At 41.3% G+C, this 13,203-nt stretch overlaps 1 protein-coding gene across 1 annotated transcript in view; it reads right to left on the bottom strand.

Annotated features, from left to right (window-relative positions):
* Window positions 1-13,203, bottom strand: part of RPAIN (RPA interacting protein) — a gene marked incomplete in the record, with an annotated part of 98,595 nt that overhangs the window by 55,866 nt on the left and 29,526 nt on the right.

Below are 13,203 nucleotides of genomic sequence, written 5' to 3' on the forward strand. Positions count from 1 at the left end.
CGCTGAAAATGGGCCGACGTCCAGTCGGACACTCCTGGTCAAATGTAAATCAATAAATATTCCCTGCTGAAAGTGGATTATTTCTCCCAGAATTTTCTTAAGCTCCATTACAGCAGTTATATCTGCAAAGCCATGGAACTTAGACATTGGTTTCATGAAGGGGTGATCTGGTCTCCTCAACCCGATTGACTTCTTTGAATCGGGTCTCCAGAGCTGTGGACGAGGGTAAGACTGTCCACACAGTCTATCTGGACCACACCAAGGCCTTCAACACCATCCCCACTCTGGAATCTTAGATAAACTTACTAAGCTGGGCGTTAATACCTACATCATTCAATGGGTCGCAAATTGGCTTACTGACAGAACCCACACTGTAAAAGTAGCAGACTCCAAATCCAGCTCCAAACAAGTGACAAGTTGAATACCACAGGGTTCAGTCCAGGGACTGCTCTTGTTTGGCATCTACTTCTCCAAAGTACAGGCCAACACCAAGGGACTCTTTAGCAGAAGACTGCAAACTGGGAGCCATTATTAAATCCCAAAGTGATGTGGATATTCTACAAGGACCTTAGAGAGACAGATGCTTGGTGCCAGAGCCATGGGCTCAAGCTCAATGCAAGGAATGTATAGTTATCCCCTTTGAGAAAAACCATGTACTCAAATTAGCACATAAGTGGCAGTACACTAAACACCGAAAGTGTGATAATGGACTTAGGGACACAGGTGGACAGTGGTCTCGCCTTCGATAACCACATCGCCACAACAGTCAGGCAATCTTTTGATGTGGCACATCTCATCACTAAGGGCTTTTCACCCAGAAAAGAAAAGGAGGAGGTCATTGTCCCAGTGTACTCATCCATCATTGGACCCATTATAGAGTACGCCCCATTTGGCATGTACCTCACAAGACACCTGCAACAGTTGGAAAGGCTGCAGAAATAGCTCACTAAAAGAATCACAGGCCTAAAGCAGATGCCTTATGCAGACTGTAAAAAAAAAAAAAAAAAAAAAACCACACACTCTAGCTATACTCTTGTTGCATAACATCTACTCAGAGGCGATCTCTGCTTAACATACAAGGCCATGTCAAACCCAGAGCTTTTGGACCTGCTACACTTAAAGAAATCCCAATCCCTCAGAGCAAAGCACTCCAGGGATCTAAACCTGGTCAAGACAATGAACAAAAAACATACTGGAGGGATAGGTTCCTGTCCCAGAGACTCCCCATACTCTGGAATAGACTGCCAATACATGTCAAGCAGAGCCACTTTGGCCTTCTTCAAAAGGAACCTTGACAACTGGATGGGAGATACGAAATTCACCCCGGGAATCGCATCAGTTGCACTGCTAGACAGGGGACCAGGGAATTAAATGTCCTGGGTAGAAATAGCTGGGGAAGTAGTATGGCTAGACTTGTATAGGCCCTAAGACCGCTAGCCTAGTACCAACCTATGAACCTATATGTGGAATATAAAATGCCAGTGTAATCCTCCTCCCTTACCAGTAGTCCTTTAGTACTAAAAATCTAACCATCTTGTTTATCCTGTTTTATCACTATTGGAGCACCTTCTACAATTCGTAAGTACTCTTCCTGTCCCAGATATTCCGCTGAATAACCATCCTGAAATCCTTTTATCAAATTCACATGCTCAATTCTTTTCAAGTGCTTCTCCTGTAGCACAGCTATTTCCCACTCTACATTAATACAATTCACTACTCTCTCTCTGTATACATCTGAGACACCATTTACATTTAAAGATAATACAGAAAATGCTGTTATGTTTAGTTATAATTCCCACCTACTATGTGTAGCAGCCCTTCTTAAAATGTCTAAGTCCAGCTCGTGTTACATACACACACTAATGTTTGGCAGGTTGATCTTGATCTTTTATACAGTTGTCACATCCCAGTCATATTTCTTACAAACATTTGCGACACACACACACACACACACACACACACACACACACACACACACACACACCCCACCTGTAACACCTACTAACTTAACACTAACACGCATAACTATCTACATCATAAAATGTTGAAGTTTAACCCTAATAGAAACATCTGTCTCGCACTCAAGACTATGATTAACCTATAAGGAAGGTTATCCATAAGATGCATGTTACAACCTGGGCTTCTACCAAGTCCTATCCATTTAGTCTCATCTTCATTCCTCTCCCAAAGTGGAAAAACACCAAGAAAACATCATCTCCTAGTCATCGAAAGATGGTAGCATTCTGTTTTATTGCCTTGTCAGACTGTCTCCATACAGACATGAAAACCAGTTACCTGTACAAGCACTCATTTGCTAGAGGAAAACTTATATTCAGTGTCTTTTATTTGCTTCCCATTAAAACTTGTTGATAGATCAAGCCAAGGTTCTTAACTCAGTCATTCCCCTATGAAAGGGAAAGAAAAAGCACATCATTTTTTTTCTTGTATTGTGCTCTTTTGACTAGTCTTTTCCTTCTCTCTCTCTCTTATACTACAGTGCCTACATTTCTTAAAACTGAAAAATGCAAAAGCACGGAGGGAAGGGGAAAGAAAAAACAAACTGGTACCAGTTTACTTTAATATCCCTATTGCACTGAAAAATAACCTTTACTTTATAGCATGCAGATTGTGGCATGCATTATAAAAATACTACTGTTAACTAAGTAAAACAAAACGTTAACTTTTCCTCCTAAAATCATCTTCCAAACATCCAAAAATGACGAAGTAGGGCATTTGCATTAGGAGTCCCCCTGCAAGTTTAACAAAGTAAAAAAAAGTCCAATATTTTCAGAATTTTGTGTCATGTTTCACAAATAATTAAATGCTTTGTAATCTCACATGTCATTTTCAGAGCTGCTGTTTTTCTTCCTGTAGACCTCTCTCACAAATTCAGTCTCCACTTCATTTACAATGTACTCCAGAGGTTCTAGTCAACTCCAGTACTTTTTTCTGTCTCTCAAGCATTTTCCTTGGAAATACTGGAAAATATTTTACTAGAACACTCTATGGGCTTTACCACCACAAGAACAAGAAACCGAATCTCTGCTACAATGTGACAGTTCACTTTTTTTTTAGACAAACTTCTGTATTTCCTCCTTAGTATGTTCTGCATCAAAAATTATTTTGATCCTCCAGAAAAGACTATTCCAAAAATAGCTGGATACAAGCAGGTTGAATCTCGTGCCTGTTTCTCAACACACTGATTAGTGGAAAACATTTATTCCTCTTCTGCCTATTGTACAGTGAGTAATCATTTTCCTCCAACACTGTCCCCAACTTTAGTACTTTGCCCTTCTGCCAGTTTTAACAAAAATAAACTTTCTGCTAGGACTGCATCCTTACTATTAAAAGGTCTAGGTTGCTTTCACATTGCCAGGTTTGGAGCATAGAGATGATGTGCCCTTTCCATTAACATAAAATTAATGCAGTCTGCTCCTTCCAGCTTTTCTCTGGTACAGCAAAAGCCTCCCCTGGTGCTCTGTCCTCCAATTCTATTTTTTTAACCATCTCTTACTCGGACTTTTCTTCACTTCATCCTCTGATTTGTGCATTTTTATCACCTCATCTAAATATCGGTTTAAAGCGTCTTCCATTTTTTCCATACTTATTTGAGTTGATATGCTCCTTCAGTGTTTCATTTTAACCAGTTCAGAGTAAGAGACTTATTTTTTTCCTCAAGTTACTAAAAGTCATGTCTTGCACCAAAGCTTGCACTGCTTTTTGCTGAACAGCTGCAGAATTCTTAGCAGTGTTTTCTCCTCACCTTTTGTGATTGGATTTCTTTTTTGCCGGCATCTGGGCAGTGCACTTGGAGAATTACTGAAATTTACCTCTAAGTTCACTGGCTCTCTTTTCCGAGTTTAAGTTTTCACACCAAGAGAGCTGAAATTCAGCTATTACTCAGTGTACAGCCATCTTGGAAGAGCAATGTAAACACTTAAATGCATTTACTAGAACAGTGGATAATTAAAAAGATAGCCAGTGCCCTTTTAAGGCTATAGGCTGACATTTACTCAAAAACACAATTTTTTTTTTAATCTGAGGGTAACAGAGATAAGAAAAGAACAGACAGCAATCAGTAAGTGAAAACACAGGCTATGACATGAACTTTAGTATGTTTGGCCTTAATTTAAAGTTAGAAGAAAAAAAATCTGGATTATACTCAGGAATGTATGGACCTCTGTGGAGATTTCTTGCCTCCTGGGGAGGGTCCAGAAGTGAGCTGAACAAATGCACAAAAGCAAAAAAAAAAAAAGAAAAGTACAACTTTGACCTGCTAGAATGGAAAGAGCTATACACCCACAGTTTTGCTCTAGTGATCTGTCCAAAATGACTACAACTACCACTTTTGCTTTTTTAGAATTTCCCTGCTAAACATCTAGAACTTAAGACTACAGATGTGTACTGAAAACAGCTTGAAAGAGTGGTAGAAACAATTGCAAGACAAACCTGTTTTCTCATTGAAAGTCTTTGTCTGATCTTTACAGCAGATGAGCGCAGTTCATGTTTGATACAAATACCAAGAGACATGAGTCTTTATACTCTGAAAAACTACACTGTGGCTCAAATAGAAAACGAGAAAATTCCTTACTTTGCCGTCACATCCCTTCTAGTATTTCTGGAAGAGTTCTTTGCTCCCCTGCCCCTAAGACATGGGTGCTGTACAATCCCACACTACTTCTGGAACAAAAACACGCAAATTCAACTTCATATATGGTATACAGTCCCCTCAACTGCATTTATAGTTGCGGTGATATATAGTTTCAAAATTTCACCGGCACTCTTCCATTTTACAATTTGTATTCAATCTTCTGTTCTGTAGATATATATGCCATGTTAGTCTATTCCTCTGACATACATAGATTAAGGCACTGACAGTCACCCATGTGACAAGTTTAGTTTATGACTTGGAGTCCTGCTGGAGCTCACTCTGGGGAGAACAGGAGTGGAGCAGCTTATTCAGATCACCTCTCATTAGAATTGGGAGTTGAAGCACACTGAATGCTGGTGGTAACAGGGACATATGGGAGCACCAACTTCAGTAGGCTACAGAGCTGTCCTCTGGCATTACATCATGCATGGAAGTGAGTGGCACACCTTTGCTGGTACCACTGCATGTCAAACTCTTAGTCTGATACTGGGTACGTACAGAGAGGTTAGTGCCACACAGGGTTGCCAGATGTCCCCATTTCAGCGGGACTGTCCTGGGATCAGCAACCCAATCTCAAGTCCCGCACTGCTGTTTAAAACTCTAGCAAAACAGCCTCCACTTTGCGACTTATGACTGGCCCGTACAAATCGGCATACGAGCCCATCATAAATCGCAAAGCAGAGCTACTTCTGTTTAATGCAGAACTTCCCAATGTTCCACATGAAAGACTTTAGTCCCAACCTTTCCAAATTTGGCAACCCTGGTGCCCCACACAAGGAAAAACTCAAGATGGCTACCTAAATGATAGCTTGGCTGTCTGCACTCACCCCAGTGAAAGGGAACAAATGGGCCAGGTGACCAAGAAGGGGCTGATGGTTATTGCACAGCGACAGAGAAAAAATGTCAAAAAATAAAAATCTGTCAGGTTACCACTAAAATGCATCTGTATGTCGTTACACATGCGCGTATAAAAAAGGAACCACTTAAACCACACCTAGCAAGGACATCTAATCACAAAGCCTGCACTTGACGTTTGCCAAACAAAAGATAATCACATTTATACTATGTTTAGTGGCGAAAACAGAAAACCACCATCACCAACCACCTCAGCAGCAGGGTAATCATCTCCCATGACTTTGAGATAAACTGCTAGGTCATAAGAAGAAAAAAAAAAAAAAACTAGATGCGTTCAAAATATTACCTATGCTGCAACTTAAACTCCCACTTCTCCTACAGTCTAAATGCATCAATGTGGTAGCTTCCTCACCAGTTTGTGTTGTCCTGCAGATTTTGGCTGGGGTCCTGCCTAGATGGCGAAACTCCAAACTCATGCAACTTGGGCCACATTCTTAATGGGTAAAATGCAGAGAGATTAGAACTGTGAACCATGGATAAAACTCTTATGCATAACACAAGCAGAACCTTATAATTCAATGTGGAAAAGGATGATTATAAAGCAAGGGGGAAGCTGAAGAAAGAAAAAGAAGGGGGGTTGGATGCTTAAGAAAAAGAACAACCACCACACAGATTATTATATTCATAAAGTAGCAGAAAGTACTCTGAGAACTAAGCCAATACGAGAATGAAGGATTTTGCCAATAACTATAACTGCATGTGGTGGTACAGAAAATAGGCAAGAGGGGACTGGAATTTACAGCAGAAAACTGGCAAAGTAATCAAGATACTGGGAGCAAATAACTCAAGCAGAAACAGTAATAGAGAATAGAGTGGGATGAGGCCAAGAACACATTTTGACTGCAGGATAAAGGCCTTCCCTACCAAGGCTTGATCTCAGAGTACAGGTAAAAGGAAAGAGATTTTAAGTGAAAGACCTGTTCTGGCAGAGTTTTTAGTTGAATCTAGAACAGAAGCAGCAGTTAAAATGGGATAATTAGTAGGGCATATAGAATATTTCATAACTACAGGAGGTTAGAAAAGATTTAGAAGAAAAACTGGAAAAGCAATTTACAAGAAAACAATGGGAAGACACATGTATGCCTTGCAAGTCCAGAAGGTTTAGGATCTTTGGTTGGAAGTGTTTTGCATAGGTATTTTTATACCCCAAGCATACTCAAAGAATTTTTCCTCATGTAGATAGCAAATGTTGGAGGTGTGATGGAGAAGGAAGAGATAACTGGAAACAGTGTTGGTAATTTAAGGAGTCATATTTTAAAATTTTAAAAACAACATACAGAGTACTCAGAAAAAATATGTCAACAAATGGCTGCAAGTAACAAAATGGTTGTTTTAAGTTGTGTTACAGGATCTGAACTGCAAACATAGTAAACCCTTATTCAACTTAATTCTGTTGGGTGCCACAGAAAATGGAAATCAAAGTCTACAACTGTACCTGAAGTACTGCAACACAAGACGAGTAATTACCCATCTTAAAAGATCAGTCCTGTCATTTCTACTCCCAGACCATGCAGTGGACTGGAGTCCAAAGTCTCAACACTCATAGTACAACCCAGTGCAGTCCTGGACCCTACTGCTACTCCCTCACCCCAGCAGTAATCCACTGAATGCATAATCCCCATTTCCCTTTGCTATGGTCTTAAGGTATCTGAAGGGAATTTCCGAATCTAGAACCAATTGCTTTTTATCACTTAGACTTCAGTGTTAAAATAGGTCCGAATACCTCTCCTACAGCAACCCTGGTTGAAGTGGTGATTCTCTACCTTTATCGTCAGACCCCCCACTTTCCACACCTATCAATCATACGCTGCACAGATGGCACGGTAATCTATGGATTTACACCTTATTCCTTTAGAAAAATCAAAGGTGACCTAAAGCTCCCACCCAATCACCTATAACATAAGAACTTCCTTCTAAACATTGGGGGGGGGGGGGACCATCTTTGGCTTTCAACAAAAGCTATCTAGTTTCTTCATACTTACTTAATCCCCACGGAATTAACTAAGCACTTTCATCATCATATACCATTTAAGTAATAAAAAAGTCAGCCAATGTCTTTCATGGGTCAGAAAGACTCCATGGTCTCTCTTCAGAAGAAATTCAATAAGAAAGGGTATTATCTAAAACAGCAAGAATGGATACATCCAAGGGAAAAAGGTCTTACAAAACAGGTCTAATCAGATGCATATGTTCATAACCATCTCCCCACAGTGACAGCACCAATGTCATAACCTAAATGATTAGCAGTAAAGCAAAACAGCATAACTTTTACTGGGGCCACACCTAATTAAAACTTTAGAACTCAGTGCCATCCACACTATCTTGTAAGCCAGGTTACAGTTACTACTTTCACTTACCATACCAGATCTTTTAACCATGCTTCACCAGCCCTAATGACCCCTTGTAATAAAACTACAATGCACAGATCATACATTGTGACTTGTCGGGCCTCAAGTTTGGGAACCCCACCCCCACTTTAAAGATATTCACACACATTACAAGTTACTCTTGGGTTCATAGGTGTGTACTAGGCTAATGGCCCTGGAGCCTTTACAAGCCTAGCCCATAGGATTACCCTGGCATCATGCCACCCAACCTTAGTTCCTAGTGCCTGTCAAGTAGAGCCACTGGAGTGATCCCCGGGGTTAATTTTCCATTTCCTATCCACTCAAGATTTCTCTTGAAGGCGGCCAGTGAGGTGCTCCGCTCGATATGTATGGGACTATCTGGGTCTATTACATTGCATGGGCAGTCTCTGGGTTATGAACCTGTCCCTCCAGCGTGTTCTGTTGATTGTGGTAATGAGGTGGAGGTTTCTGGAGCGTGTAGTGAGGAGGGATTGGGATTTCTTTAGCTGCAGCATTTCTAACAGAGCTCAGTCAGACAAGGCTTTGCAAGTCAAGCAGAGATCGCCTCTAAGTAGGCGACGGACACAGAATAGCTTGAGTTTTTGAGTCTGTCCATATACAAGTGTTTAAGGCCTAGGATCCTTTTTGTGGGGTACTTTTGCAGCCTCTCCAGTTGTTGCAGGTGTGAGATATATGCCAAATGGGGCAATGTACTCGAATGGCCTAATGACGGAAAAGTAGAGAAAGACCAATACCTTTTTCTTCCTGGATGCAAAACCCTTCGTAATGAGATGTGCCACATAGGACCTTCTGACCACAATGGCAACGTGGTGATCAAAAGAGGTTCATATATGTGTGTGCACATGTATTATATATATATATATATATATATATATATATATATATATATATATATATATATATATATATATATATATATATATATATATATATAGTGTGTGTGTGTGTGTGTGCACGTGTATAGAGTGTGTGGTTGAAGGTTGTGTGTCAGGGCTGGCAACTCTGCATGTAAAAATCTACTGCCAATCATTACCAGACCAGAGTTCCGCTGTGGCGACCTCTAACTGGGAAAAGCCAAAAAAGACAACAACAACCAAGGAGGGAGTTGAGACATATTCCTTAGAACTGGGTACCAGTGCTGGCGAGGCCAGTCCAGAGCAATTAGGATAATTTTTGTTCTTCCCGTCTGACCTTTAGCAAGACCTTGGAGAGAAGAGGCAGAGGGGGAAAGGCGTAGACTGACAGGTTTTTCCAACTGAAGGATAGGGCATCCACTTTCCATGCTTGTCTGTGAAGTCCTTCTGGAGAATTTGTCCAGTTGATAATTTTTTTTGGGGGGGGGGCAAATAGATCCATGTCTGGGCTCCCCCATTTCTGTGCTACCATGCTGAAGATTTGTGGATCCAGTTTCCACTCGTCTGGGTCCATAAGATTTCTGCTTAGGTTGTCTGCCAGAGTATTTTGTTTTCCTGGCAGGAATTGGGCTTGAAGATATACTTGGCAAGTCAAGGCGGTGTTCCAAAATGCCATGACTAGTCTGCAAAGGGGATAGGAATGTGTACCCCCCTGCTTATGTACCACATAAAATGTGGTGTTGTCCGTCTATCAGTAGTTGTCCTGGATGAATTAAGTCCTTGAAGGCTGTCAGAGCATTCTGAACAGCTAGCATCTCTGGTTGATATGCAGATGCATTTGTTTTGGAATGCGTCCCCCAGCCAGGTGGGCCCCCCCAAGCATAGTCTGATGCATCTGTAATTCGGGTTTGGGTGGCAGGGGGTAGAGTGAATGACAGTCCCTTGTTTTGGTGACTATGTCTCTGCCCACCAAAGAAACTCCTGTTGTAGGCAGGGAATGAGAGGCATCATTGTTTCCAGACCGTGACAATGTTGACTCCATAAATGTTTTAGGTACCATTGAAGTTTCCTGCCATCTGGGCAGTTGTATTCAAGCTTGCACCCAGGAATGTAATTTTTTGAGAGGGTACCAGTTGTGCGATTTCATTTTATTGGTGTACCCTAGGCATGTTAAAAGCCTTTTTACAAATACCAGATGTTGAAGAATGTCCTTGTTCTCTGTTTGAATGAGACAATTGTCCAGGTAAGGATAAATTTGTATGCTTCTTTGTCTGCAAAATGCAATTACTGGTGCCAGGCACTTTGTAAAGACCCTGGGCGCAGTAGATAAGCCAAAGGGCAGTGCAAAGAATTAGCAATGCATAAAACCTGTCATGAAGCGGAGGCATCTTCTGCACGATTCCCTTATTGGGATATGCAGGTATGCCTCTTAAGTCCAGAGTCACTAACCAAGCATTCCTGCCCAGCATAGGCAGTAGCTGTTGTAAAGTCAGCATTTTGAATTTTGGAATGTCCAGAAACGTGTTCAAAATCGATAAGTCCAGTATTGGACGCCAGGCATTGTCTTTTCTGGGTGCCAGGAAAAGTCTTGAATAAAAACCTTGTCCTTTTTCCTGTTCTGGTACTGGTTGAATAGCCCCCATATCCATGAGGGACGTAAACTTGTTTCGGAGCCTCTGCCCATTGATTTTGTGGTAGATCTGGGCAACCGTTTGGAATGGGCAAAGTATGGAAATGAAATCTGTACCACTGGGGTACTATGTTTAATACCCATTTGCCCTGGGTAATTAACTGCCAAGTTTGAGCATGAAGTGCTAATCCCCCCCCCCCCCCCAAGGGGGCTGCCAAAAAAATAAGTGCTTGGTGATGGTAGGGGGAAGTCATTGAGACTGCTTACTGTAGGGGTTGTGCTTTGTTTCCTCCAGATTTGGAGGTGGAGACACCCCACTGCTTTGACCTGTAAGAACCCTGTGATTGGTATCTAGAGCCTTTTGAGTGTCTGGATTTGCCTTGAGAGGCTCTGTTGGACACAGGAAAGGACCAATTTTTAGTAGGCCAGTGCCTACTGAATCTGGGTGGCTGCACTTGTAAGAAATCTTTTATAGTTTGCATAGATTTAGCTTTGCCTTCCATTTTCTTTAAAACCTCTTCTGCCTTATTACCAAACAGAGTATCATACTGTAAAAGGGCATCCAACAATTTAGCTTTAACATGATCAGGCAGATTTTGCTCCTTGAGCTAGGCATGCCTTCTAATCACAGATCCAGTAACTGCGGCCCTGCAAGAGTCCTCCAAAGAATCAAAACCACATTGCAAAGTAAGCTTTCCAACCTGTTCTGCTGCATGCAATAATTCCTGTAATTCTTTATTTTCCACACCATCAGAAATCATCATTTTCTGTTTCAATAAGCCCATAACATACTGTTGATATTTAAGCATATGAAACTGGCAATTTAAGGCCCTAATTGCCAAGGTTGCAGACGTATAAACCTTCTTTCCCCATCTATCCAGCGCACTGGAATCTATCAGAAGGGATAGGATTTTTGGCTGTAGAGGCCTTTACACCTTTGGGACCCTGTAAGATGGTTTCAGGATCAGCAGCAGGAATTTTGAATAGAAATTTGTGGGAGTCAGGAACCCTGTAATATCTGTCTGGCTTACTAGGAGCTGGTGGTAGGAAATCAGGAGCCAAGCTTGATTCTGAAAACACATTAACAATGTCCAATACAGGAAATATAGCCAAAGGCCTATGCTGAGGAAGAAGGAAATCCCCAAGCCTCTTTTTTGATTCAGAGAAATCCTGACTCTCCCAATGAAAATGTTCCCTTAAAGTATGCAAGGTTTCTCCAAAAGAATAATCCTCAGGAGAAGATGCAGATGGGATGGAGTCTTCTGCATCAGAATCCTCATAGGGTGGTATAGAAAATTCTTGGTCAGAAGAAATAGAAACCTGATCTGAAGATTCATAATCAGTGTCTTGCTTAGGCCTCTTAGTGGGGGGGGCCTGATCAAGGTAATTAAGTCCTCAGCCATTTTGATCATCTGTTGTTTAGGCATAGGGGCCTGAGCACGTGGCTCATGCGTCAGTTTTTTTACACTTAGATGTTTTTGAAGCTGGCGGTTTTATATAAAAATGTTGAGGCCTGAAAACACCCTTACAAGCCAGTGCCTGCTCAGCGGCTCCGGACCCATCCAAGGGAGAGACATTCGCAGGTTCTATAATCTGAGAATCTCACGGCATACCGGACTCCGCATGGGTCTCTGTAGAGGCCTGCAACTCAAAAGTAGCAGGTATCAGGGGCTGTGAAAGCACCTCACTGAGTACCGGCGAACCGGCAACTGGCTTAGGAGAAGCTTAGTCTGTTTTGGACCTATACGGTCTTTTTCTTTGCATTTTTTGTGAACTCCAGCAGTCGGATTGCTAACCAACGACATTTCAGGGTAATTAAATCTGGATCCACAATATTTTGAAGCAAAAATATACAGCCGCTTAGTGCGTTGGTTAAATCTAGCACAAAATCGACAGCAAGACACGTTATGATCTGGGCCTAGGCAAGGAATACAGTACAAATGAAAATTCTTATGAGGTATTTGCTTCCCACAAGTAATGCAATTATTAACTTTTACTGACATCGGTAAGGAACAAGAAAAAAAAAAAAAAAAAAAAAGTTTCCCCAACGGGGAACTTAGCTTTAGTTGAAGACTTCGGTTCTGAAACTCTAATGCAAAAATTTCAGGAGTCTGCCGACTGGCACTTGCCAACTGCTTTGGGCACCACGCGGCAAGAAAAACTGAATAAAAATGGCATTTGCTACATGTTTTATACCCCCGACAACCGGACGTCATGAAGCGGAGACAGCAACAGACGCAGAACCCAAGACTTTGTTATTCAGGCCGACTGAGGGCAACCTGCCAGCAGATTACCCAAATGTAATGACTGCAACAGTGAAACACGAAAAACATCTGCACTCACTAAACACCTAGTATTCCACTCAAAAATCGTGTACTCTTAAATTTGTTGCTAAACTGTGGAACTATCACAGCAGTTCATCTTCTCTACAATTTCGTTGAAGACATACCTCTCAAGCAAATATTCTTGCACATCCAATCATTGCATTACCAAGACCCTTTATTCTAAGCATTATCCCACCCAAAACGTAAAATTCTAATGAAATCATACTTCATCAATTTAACAGTACTGTCCTTGTACCAACCCCAATGCCAATTCCCTACCTCATATAGTAATATCACATATTACTTCATTTTCACACTTATTACAGTAATCTGGTTACAGGATAAAATAGGTGCGTCTTATCTGCTGAATGCTAATATTACAGCAGGTGTTAAACAGATACACTGAAAAATAACACTGAAAAATAAAACTGAATTTCCTATTGTGTGTGAGCTTTATGTG

Source organism: Protopterus annectens, chromosome 13.part0 (genome assembly GCF_019279795.1).
Source record: "Protopterus annectens isolate FY-2018-M chromosome 13.part0, PAN1.0, whole genome shotgun sequence".
In the NCBI taxonomy this organism is placed as follows: domain Eukaryota; kingdom Metazoa; phylum Chordata; order Ceratodontiformes; family Protopteridae; genus Protopterus; species Protopterus annectens.